This window comes from Neofelis nebulosa, chromosome 12 (genome assembly GCF_028018385.1).
Source record: "Neofelis nebulosa isolate mNeoNeb1 chromosome 12, mNeoNeb1.pri, whole genome shotgun sequence".
Lineage (NCBI taxonomy): Eukaryota > Metazoa > Chordata > Mammalia > Carnivora > Felidae > Neofelis > Neofelis nebulosa.
In genome coordinates this window covers 24,351,122-24,361,934 of record NC_080793.1, presented here as the reverse complement: position 1 = coordinate 24,361,934, position 10,813 = coordinate 24,351,122, and the positions used below count along the sequence as shown (strand labels likewise).

Genomic DNA, 10,813 nt, shown 5'->3' with positions numbered 1-10,813 from the left:
TCCCATCAGATAGGAAAGAGATAACTCTTATTAATTTCTGGCAGAATTCGATTCAACATCCCCCATTTATTGCGTAGGTATGACCTGTCAGAAACATAATGTCAGTTAATACAACAAGCTTGCAGGTACACATCACCCACGTTCAACAGTGTAATTCAAAGATCACTGAGAGTCCGTGTGTAGTAAACCATGGCGGGCACTGCACTAAGAGTGATGGCAGCATGGGGATGTAGAGATGGTTCCTGCCTACAGAGAGCTTACAGTCCAGAAGGAGGGAAGGGTATGTATAAGCCTAATCATGAGGCAAGATAAACCAAAGCAGACTGAGGGACCATCCTGGCAAGGGGCACTGGGGTAGGATGGGCTTTTTTTCTGGGAATGGTGGACTTTTCAGAGGAACTGAAGTTTGAGGAGAGAAGGAAAGGAAGCAGCAGAAGTAAAGGCTGGAAAGGTAGGCTGAGATTTAAATTTCAGAGCTGGGTGTGTCGACTGACTGTAGAATGCCACTGGACACTGTATCATAATGATTTTGTAAGAACCTCTCAGAATGCACAACGAACCTCGAGGTTTTCAGATTACGTTTGACTAACAGTCCCTCTTCATCCCCAGTAGAAGCATTGCTCAAAGAATTCAGGTGACTCTGGCTTTTTGACAGGAACAGAGCATCTCCATGCCATCTGTTACTAACCGAACAATGCTAATCTGAGGCACTGCTCTGCGATCAGACTCTGGTTAAGTGTCGTTGTAGCGGTTCATAGTAGTTTTCCCAAATCAAAAATTTCAGAGGATTAATAACACATAGTAATTTGATCTGATTTTATTTTCTTGGACTAGGCAAGGCAATTAGGGAGCCATCACCCATGCCATGCCTCTGTTTATCCTAATGAGAAGCACCCTGATTTATAATAAAAGCTGGCAGTTTAATGTAGCTCAAAACATAATTTGTAAACTAATGACCAGAGTGTTAGCTATCAGAATGCTACAAATGGAACCATTTCTCAGAATATGCACCGTTTTGATGTTTCTGGATCACGTTGCATTGCTCACTGCAGGAAAAATATTGCTTTGTACACAGTTCACTAGATAATCAAATGGTTGCATCTTCTACTGAAAATATGTTTCTCATATAATCATCTGTTTAAGTACATCTTTGGCCTTTGAACGTGCAGAATCATGGAATAATTGAATAGAAGAGGTTTAAAATGCTGCAGTCCAATTACCTTATTTTGTAAATACAGACTTCTAGGCCCAAAGAAAGAGGAAAGACTTGCCTAAGATCATTTGACTGCCTAGTAGTAGACCTCGGGTAGGATCCAGCCAATACATTTGCCCCCGCCTTGAGGCTGCTCCCCTGTGTGGGTGGTTTTTAGGGCACTTGATCCTTAATTTGTTTGGTGTGCTTTGTGCTGCATGAGAACAAGTTTTCTCTGCCAGTTTTCTGAGGCCTCTTGACCAAGCACCGTTGTGCATTTTACACTGAATGGATGAGTGTTGTCATTGGTGAAGCATCCTCCTTTCTTCTCTGCTTCTTGACTTTATTTATGAACTTTCGTCCTGCAGTAGTTTGAATGATGGCCCTCCAAAATATTCACCCATGTTCCAACCCCCAGAACCTATGTTTGTGACCTTGTTTGGAAAAAAAAGTCTTTGCAGATGTAATTAAGTTAAGGATATCAAGATGGAATCATCCTGGACTTAAGGTGGGCCCCAAGTACAATGTCAGGTGTCCTCAGAGAAGGGCAGAGGGAGATTTGAGCCACAGAGACACAGGGGAGAAAGCCTTCCAATCTCAGGCTACCCTGCACTCTGCCATGGGGACAGAGCCCGTCCCTAGAGTTGCTAAGCAAACTCATATGCTCCCTATAGACTGGCCCACTTCTAAGAGAAAGAGGCAGCGTTTTGCATGTCACATTCCTGCCACCACATTCACTACTCAACTGAGTGACTCCCATGGGGAGAGTGAGTAAGAGGTGAAATGAGGCCAGGAGTGTCGTGGAAATAGAGCTTCTTTCACATGGGCACGAGCATCAGGAATGGGGAGCGGCTTTCTGTTTTCTTAACCTGCTAAGTCTGTGCTCAGCCATGGAGTGGCCTTCCCCCTGAGGGAGTGGCATCCATGAGTCCTCACAAGGCTCCCATTCTCATCCTTATGGGACTGCCCTCCCTACCTACCAGCCTCTGTTCACCAGCATGTCATTCTGCTTTGGCTTATGTCCAGGATTATATCTTCAACGTAGTTCATAATCTAAAAATATGTACTGTAAAAATATATAGTATTCGGCAAAAGTTCTTGAAAGAAAACAGCTGTAGATAAACTGTATCTTGATTAATTATGCAGTTAGGAGAATAAATCTTTTTCTTTTCCGGAAGCTCGTCTGAAATTCTCTCTCACATATTCCTCCAAAAGCCTATCTGATCTCTATTCTAAATTTATGTCTCTCAATCTCAAAGAATCCAGTTGACTTTAAAGCTCTTCATAATTTTGAGATGGTCTTCTATTTTCTTACTGCATGATCAGGAAGAATATATCACGTTCACAATTTGTAATAGATACGCAATTAAATTGTTCTCACATATGCATTTAGAGTTTTTTCCCCCACACCAAATTCAAAGATAAAATTAACAGAGTACATAGAGACCCTGGATACAATGTTCTAAATAATTAAATACATATTTGCTCAGTAACTGTAATTTACAAATGTGTAAATTACAAAGATCTTCCTTCTCTTCCTTCCAGTGCACCCAACACACATAGGAACTGGTTACAAAGTTACAATCATGTCCTGTACAATTGTGAGATAAAACAAGGTATTAGTTGTATGTGTTGCATGTTCCCAATAGCAGTTCTGCCTGTCTGTGATAGTTCTCCTGACTTCGGCATGGGTGCACTGGCCACTTCTCAGAATGAAGAATGAATGTGCATGTTTCAAAACAAAAGCTGTAAAAATGGCTTTTAAGTACCTTCAGGAGGGGCCTGGAAAGTCTTGAAAGTGGAAGGGGGGAATTTAAGGGATAGTGGAATAATTTGCTATTGGCCTAAAATTGGAGGAGGTTAAAATATGACCACAATATAAAATATACAAATGTTCTCCCAAGCACTCAGATCTCTCAGATGCACGAATGCTGCATTACCTTGAATTTACACACACACACACACACACACACACACACACACACACACACGGCTTCATATATTTCACAGCTAACTGTAATCTGTCAGACTGAAAGCTGAGATAGTGAGGGAAAATGAGATTGGACAGTGGAGTAGAAATTCCTCCCCATCTTTCCTTGATTTTCTCTCCTCTGAATAATTTATATTTTATGTAAATTTTATATATATAAATAGTTTATATATTTACTATATAGCTTCATGGATCCTGGGAGATGGAAGTAACCTCACTTACAAAGGATCTAGTCTAATATCCCACCAAAGTTTGGAATTTTCTTCCTATCATTCCAAATTCTGGTCTTCCTACTTCTACTTGAAGAGGCCTAGGGATGCCTCTGAAAGTGTGAGGGACTCATATTCTTTGCAGATAGTGCTAGCCATTAGAAAACTCTTGTATCTGAGTTGACCTTTGTCTCCCTGTAATATCCATCCTTTGATTTTCATTCAGTGTTTTGGAACTAAAGTGAATAAATTTAGTCCCTTGCCTCCCTCCCATGGCACTCTTTCAGATGTTGGAAGAAACATCTCAGATGCAATCGACCTTTTTTTCTAATTTATACCCAGGTATTGCCCATCTAAAGAAATGACATTTTCAGAAGAATTAATATCTCAACAATATTGAATCTTCCAGTCCTTAAAGATGGTATATCTCTCCATTTGTCTTGATAGTCTTTCATTTTTCTTGGCAATACTTCATAATTTTCTCATGTTTTGCATATATTTGCTAAATTTATCTCTATTTCATAGGGCTTTAAGATTGAGATTATAATTCACATAAAATGTGTTCCCTTAAGCTGTATAATTTGATGGCTTTTCACATATTCACTAAGTTGTGCAAAACTACCACTTTATAGTTTTTAAATGGCATTTTAAATTTCAATTCCCAATCGTTTATACGTAGTATATATAGTTCCTAATATGTAGATATACAATTGATTTTTGATTTTTGACTTTGTGTCTTGAGACCTCGCTAAACTCATTTTAATTCTAATTTTTTTAAATGTTTACTTATTTTTGAGAGAGAGATAGAGAGTGTGAGCAGGGGAGGGGTAGAGAGAGAGAGAGGAAGACACAGAATCCGAAGCAGGCTCCAGGCTCTGGGCTGTCAGCACAGAGCTTGAGGCAGGGCTCGAACCCATGAACCATGAGATCATGACCTGAGCTCAAGTCGGAGGCTTAACTGACTGAGCCACCCAGGCACCCCTAGTTCAATTGTTTTTTTAATCCTATAGGATTTTCTACATATACAATCATGGCTGGCTGGCTGGCTGGCTGGCTGGCTGGCTTGCTTTCTTTATCTATCTATCTATCTATCTATCTATCTATCTATCTATCTCTATTAATTTACATCCAAGTTAGCATATAGTACAATAATAATTTCAGGAGTAGATTCCAGTGATTCATCCTCTACATAAAACCTCAGGTGCTCATCCTGACAAGTGTTCTCCTTAATTCCCCTTGCCCATTTGGCTCATAACCCCACCCACAGCCCCTCCATCAACCCTCAGTTTCTTCTCTGTATTTAAGAGTCTCTTATGTTTTGCGCCCTCTCTGTTTTTGTTTTTGCTTCCTTCCCTTATGTTCATCTGTTGTGTATCTTAAATTCCTCATAATAGTGAAGTCATATGATATTTGTCTTTCTCTGACTAATTCCACTTAGTCAATACCTTCTAGTTCCATCCACGTAGTTGCAAATGGCAAGATTTCATTCTTTTTGATTGCCGAGTAATACTCCATTGTGTATATATACCACATCTTCTTTATCCATTCATCCGTTGATGGACATCTGGGCTCTTTCCATACTTTGGCTATTGTCAATAGTGCTGGTATCAACATTGGGGTGCATGTGTAATCATGGCATCTTTTAGAAGGCAGTTTTAATTCTTCTTTTCTTATGTCTATTCTTTACTTTTTTACTTTGCATTATTACTAAACTTCCAATAAACTGGTGAATAGCAGTGATGAGAGCAAATATCCTTGCCTTGTTCCTCATTTTAGAAGGAAGCATTCTTCACCATTAGGTTTGATACAGCTATAGATTTTTCATAGATGCCCTTTATTAAATTGTAGACTTTCCTTGAACATTCAGTTTACTGAGAGTTATCTAATGCATCTAATAGGATTATCAATAGGTTTTCTGTCTAGACTATGTTAATATGATGAATTACATTGATTAATTTTAAAATGTTGAGCTTTATCTTTCTGGGATGACTCTATTTGGTCATGGTGTATTATCCTTTTTTCTGTATTAGTTAATTTAATTTGGTAAACATTTTTAAAGGCATTTCACATCCATATGCACAAGGGATGTTGGTCTGTGTTTCTTTTTTAAAAGAGAAAGACATTGCTTTTTAAAACAATGTCTTAGCATCATTTTGTTAACAGTAATGTCAGCCTCATAAAATGAGCTTGAGAGGTTCCCTGTTTTTCTGTTTTCTGGAAAATGTGTATATAATTGGCCTTGTATTACCTTAAATGTTTAGTGGAATTTACCCAGAGAAGCCAGTGGGGCCTATTATTTTCTTTGTGGGAATGTTTCCACTTATTAACCTAAATTATTTCATAGCTATAGGGCTTTGCAGGTTAGTTATTTTTTTTCCTTGGGTGAGCTTTGATGTTTTATGTCTTTCAGATAATTTGTTCATTTCATCTGATTTGTCAAATTTATTGCCATAAACTTTTCTTAATATATCCTAATTATTCTGTTTATAAGGCCTCTGAAAAATTTCCCTGTTTATTACTAATATTGGTGATTTGTGTCTATATTTTGCGATCTAGCAATTTAATAACATTTATAAATTTAACAAAATTTATCAATTTTACTATTTCAAAAACTATTATTGATCTACTTTATTGTTTTCCTAGTTTTTATTTCACTGATTTCTGACCTTTATTATTTCCTTTCTTCTACTTACTTTAGGTTCCGTTAGTTTTTTTCTAGTCTTTAAAGTAGAAGCTTAACATTGATTTTAAACTTATCCTCTCTAATATTTTGTTCTATAAATTCCTTGTAACCACTACTTTAGCTACCTCCTGCTAATTTTGGTATGTTATGTTTTCATTTTCATTCAATTTTAAATATTTTCTAATTTGTGATTACTTTTTGGACTCATGGGTTATTTAGAAATGTGTTGCTCAATTTCCAAGTACTTGGGAACTTCTTAAGACATTCTTCTAATATCGATTTCTAATTTAATTCCATTATGGTCAAATTTCAGTCCTTAAATTTACTGAGACATGTTTTATGGACCAGAATGTAGTGTTTTGGTGAATGTTTCATGTGATTTTGAAAAGAATATGTATCTTAATCCATTCAGGCTGTTATAACAAAACACCACAGACTGGGTGGCTTATGAATAAGAGAAATTTATTTCTCATAGTTCTGGGGGCTGGAAGTCCAAGATCAGGGTCTTGCTCGGTGAGACCTTTCGAATTCGGTGAGAGCTGTCTTCCAGGTTGCAGACTTCTAGCTTCTTGCCGTGTCCTCACATGTTAGAAGGGGCAGGGGAGCTCTCAGACCTCTTGTAAGAGGTCATTAATATCATTCATAAGGGCTCTGCCCTCTTGACCTAATTACCTCCCAAAGGTTAGGGTTTCAACATATGAATTTGGGAGGGGACACATTTAATTTATAGCAGTCACTGTTAGGTAGTGTGTTCTACCAATATTATTTAGGTCAAGGTGATAGGACATTCAGGTATTCTATATTTTTATTGATTCCCTTTAGTTATTCTATCAACTATTGAAAGGGAAACATTGAAATCACCAATATAACTTGAATTTGTTTCTCTCTTTTTTTTATTCCTAGAAGTTTTGGGTTCATGCATTTTGAAGCTCTATTATTTGGTGTAAACACATTTGGTATTACTAAGTTTTGTGTTGAATGTGCCTCCTTTATCCTTGTGAAATGTCCCTTTTTTTCTCCCTGATTATAGTCCTTGTTGTGAAGTCTACTTTGTTGGATGCTAATATAGCCATTCCTGCTTTCTTTATATTGTTTTCAGATTACATCTTTTCCATTATTTTTCTCTTAACCTGTGTCTGTAAACTAGTATTTTTTCCCTTGAATAGGCAGCATAACATTGGTCGTTAACCTTTTTTTTCCCCTTAATTATGAGACAGACTCTGCCTTTTAATTGGAGTATTTAGATTATTAGTGTTTAATGTAATTATCAATATAATTTGGTGTCAGTCTACTGTCTTGATACTTGTTTTTTATTTGATCCATATGTTTTCCTTCATTTTTCCTGTTTTCCTGCTTTCTTTTGGATTAACTACTACTTTTAGAATTCTATTTTTTCTTCTGTATTGGCTATACATTTTGCTTTAGTGTGTGTGTGTGTGTGTGTGTGTGTGGTTGGTTGGTTACTCTAGTGTTTGCAACATATATTTTTAACTTATCACATTCTACTTTCAAATGTTATAACACTCTGCAAATTACATAACACTTTTGGACACTATACTACCATTTTTCCTTCCTAATCCTTGCACTATTGTCATTCATTTTACTTCCGTATGTGGTATGAATCTGTAATACGTTGTTATTATTTTTCTAAATAGGCAATTATTTAAAAAAATTTTTTAAACATTTATTAATTTTTGAGGCAGAGAGAGACAGAGCATGAGCAGGGGAAGGGCAGAGAAAGAGGGAGACACAGAATCTGAAGCAGGTTTCAGGCTCTGAGCTGTCGGCACAGAGCCTGACTCAGGGCTTGAACTCACAAACCATGAGATCATGACCTAAGGTGAAGTCATACACTTAACTGATGGAGCCACTCAGGTACCCCAAAATAGGCAATTTTTTTAAAAGAGATTATTAAAATGAGAAAATATTTATGTTTATCCGTATTTCCCATTTTTGGCATTCTTCATTTCTGTGTACGAATCCAAATATCTTTCTAATATATATTCCTTCCACCCTAAGAACTTCCTTTAGCATTTCTTGTAGTGTAGGTCTGCTGGCAATGAATTGTCTTGGCTTTTGTCTGAAAGCATTTCACTTTCATATTTGAAGGATATTTTCAACATTAAAGAATTCTAGATTGAATTCTTTACCTTATTAATTATTACCTTATTATTATTATTTTTAATGTTTATTTATTTATTATGAGATAGTGTGGGCTCCCATGCACATGAGAGAGAGCAGGAAAGGGGCAGAGAAGGAGAGAGCGAGAATCCCAAGCAGGCTCTGGGCTGTTGCCAGGGCCCGAGGTGGGGCTCAATCCCATGGACTGTGAAATCGTGACCTGAACCGAAATCAAGAATCGAAACTTGGATGCTTAACTGATTGAGCCACCCACGTGGCCCTCTTTTAGTACTTTAAAGATTGATGTCATTGTCTTCTTCCATCATAGTTTCTGATGAAATGTCAGTCATATCTTTGACATACATATTACATCTCTATATAATATATCTTCTTTCTATGGCTACTTTTAAGATTTTCTCTTGATTACTGGTTTTTAGCAACTTAATTATGATATACTGTGGTCTGGTTTTCTTTATCTTTTTTCTGCTTGGGGTTCGTTGAGCTTTGTAAATCTGCAGGATTGAAGTTTTCATCAAGTTTGATAAAAGTTTGGTCTTTATTCCTCAAATAAAGTTTCTTCCTGTGTTTCCTCTCCTCTGCTTTTGGGATTCCAATTACATATGTATTATCTCACATATCACTGAGGCTCTGTTCATTTTTTCCCCAGTCTTTTTCTTTCTGAGCTTTAGTTTGGATAGTTTTTATTACTATACCTTCAAGTTCACTATTTTTTTTTTCTAGAGTATCTAATCTATTCTTCAACCAATCCAGTTAATTTTTTCATTTTAAATATTATATGTTTTATCTCTAGAAATTCCATTTGGGTCTTTTGTATATTATCCATTCTCTCTGCAGCATAGTCAAGTTATCCTCTACCTTCTTGAAAGTATAGAGCATATTTATAATAGCTATTTTAACTTGGTCTACTGATTGCATTATCTATGACATTTCTAGTTTGGGTCTTATTGGTTGATATTTTTCCTGGTTGTGGGTTTATATTCCTATATTTTTGCATACCCAGTAATTTTTTATTGGATACCAGACATTGCACATTTTTTATTGTGGGTTCCTGGATTTTGTTATATTCCTTTAAATAGTGTTGACAGTGAAATGATATGGAATCAGTTGGTATTTTATTCCAAACCTCGGATGGAGACTTGATTTTAAGATTTTTTAGGGTATGTCTAGAACAACATTTTGTATAGGGCCAATTTGGTCTCAAAGTGAGGCAAACTTTTCTGAATATCTTGCCCAGTAGCCCTTGTATGTAAGGCTGTTCTACTCTGTCGAATGGGAATAGACTATTCAACAACCTCATGTAATTTCCAGGAATTATTCTTCATATTCCTTTCTGGTGATTCTTTTCCTCACTTTGGGTAATTTTCTCTTTAGAATGCCATAAAGTATTCAGTCACGGAGTCAAGGTGACCCCTATGCAGATCCCTGGTGCTCACTATTTATGCAGCTCCCTTTTTCTGGTACTCTATTCAACCAATTATACCTATTTTGTTCTTCTGGGCCCCTGAACTCAGTGAGGCCTCCAATGTCTGGGTTATGTCTTAACCTTATTTGTTATCCTTCTTTAAGAGAGCATAGTCCTGCTTATTGTCTAATATGTGGAAACCATTGTTTGATATGTATTGTCTGATTTCCTAGTTGTTTAAGGTAGAAGGGCAAGTCTGGTCTCTATCAGTCAATCTTGGATAGAAGTAAAATTTACTCTTCAATTTTTAAACTTGAATGTTTGGCACCTGGGTGTCTCAGTGGGTTAAGCATCCGACTCTTGATTTGAGCTCAGGTCATGATCTCACGGTTGGTGGGATAGAGCCCCCGCATTGGGCTCTGCACTGACAGTGAGAAGCCTGCTTGGGATTCTCTCTTTCCCTCTCTTCCTGATCCTCCCCCCCGTTAATAAATAAACTTAAAAAATAAACTTTAATGTTTTATCATTACAGAAAACTTTCTTCCTATTTCTTATCCTAATTCAGTTTTGGCTGCTGTCTACTTCATCCTACAAGGACGTGCTGTTTTGGGGGTAAAAAACCCCATTTTATCAATCTCAAATTCACAAGCTCCATTTTAGTCACACATAAGTGTCGCCAAAGCAATTTTGAATTCTTAAGATGAGAAATATAACATCTCAATGATGATTAGACATTTTTCCTGAATATTCTCTTCCTTTTTCTTGGCACCATTTTTATCCATGGGCAAGTAGATTGGACTTCTTCCAGCTCCTTGTATCACTCCAGTTTTCTTTCCTCCACTAACTCCAGCTGCAGTGGCCTTTCTGTTATTCAGACTCACCAGTCTTTTTCATGAGTTAGGACCTTTGCACATGCTGTTTCCCCTACCTGGATGCTCTGTCCTGAGATATTTGATACCTTCATAATATTTAAGCTTCAAGATAAATATCACTTATTCCAAGAGTCTTCCTTTACCTTATTATCTAAAGTATCTCATTTCCCTCTCCATTCCACTTTTTGTCACAACTTCCTTTATTGTTTGCATGACATTTACCTGTATAGGATATTTTCTTGTAGATTTATTTGTTTACCTTGCTTATTTTCTAGTCCCTCACTCTTCCCAGCCACCCCACACCTGGAATGTGTGTTCTGTGA

General features: G+C 36.9%; 1 protein-coding gene across 10 annotated transcripts in view; it reads left to right on the top strand.

Annotated features, from left to right (window-relative positions):
• PALM2AKAP2 (PALM2 and AKAP2 fusion) overlaps window positions 1–10,813 on the top strand; it is a 484,510-nt gene that overhangs the window by 61,895 nt on the left and 411,802 nt on the right. The gene's annotated exons all lie outside the window — the stretch shown is intronic.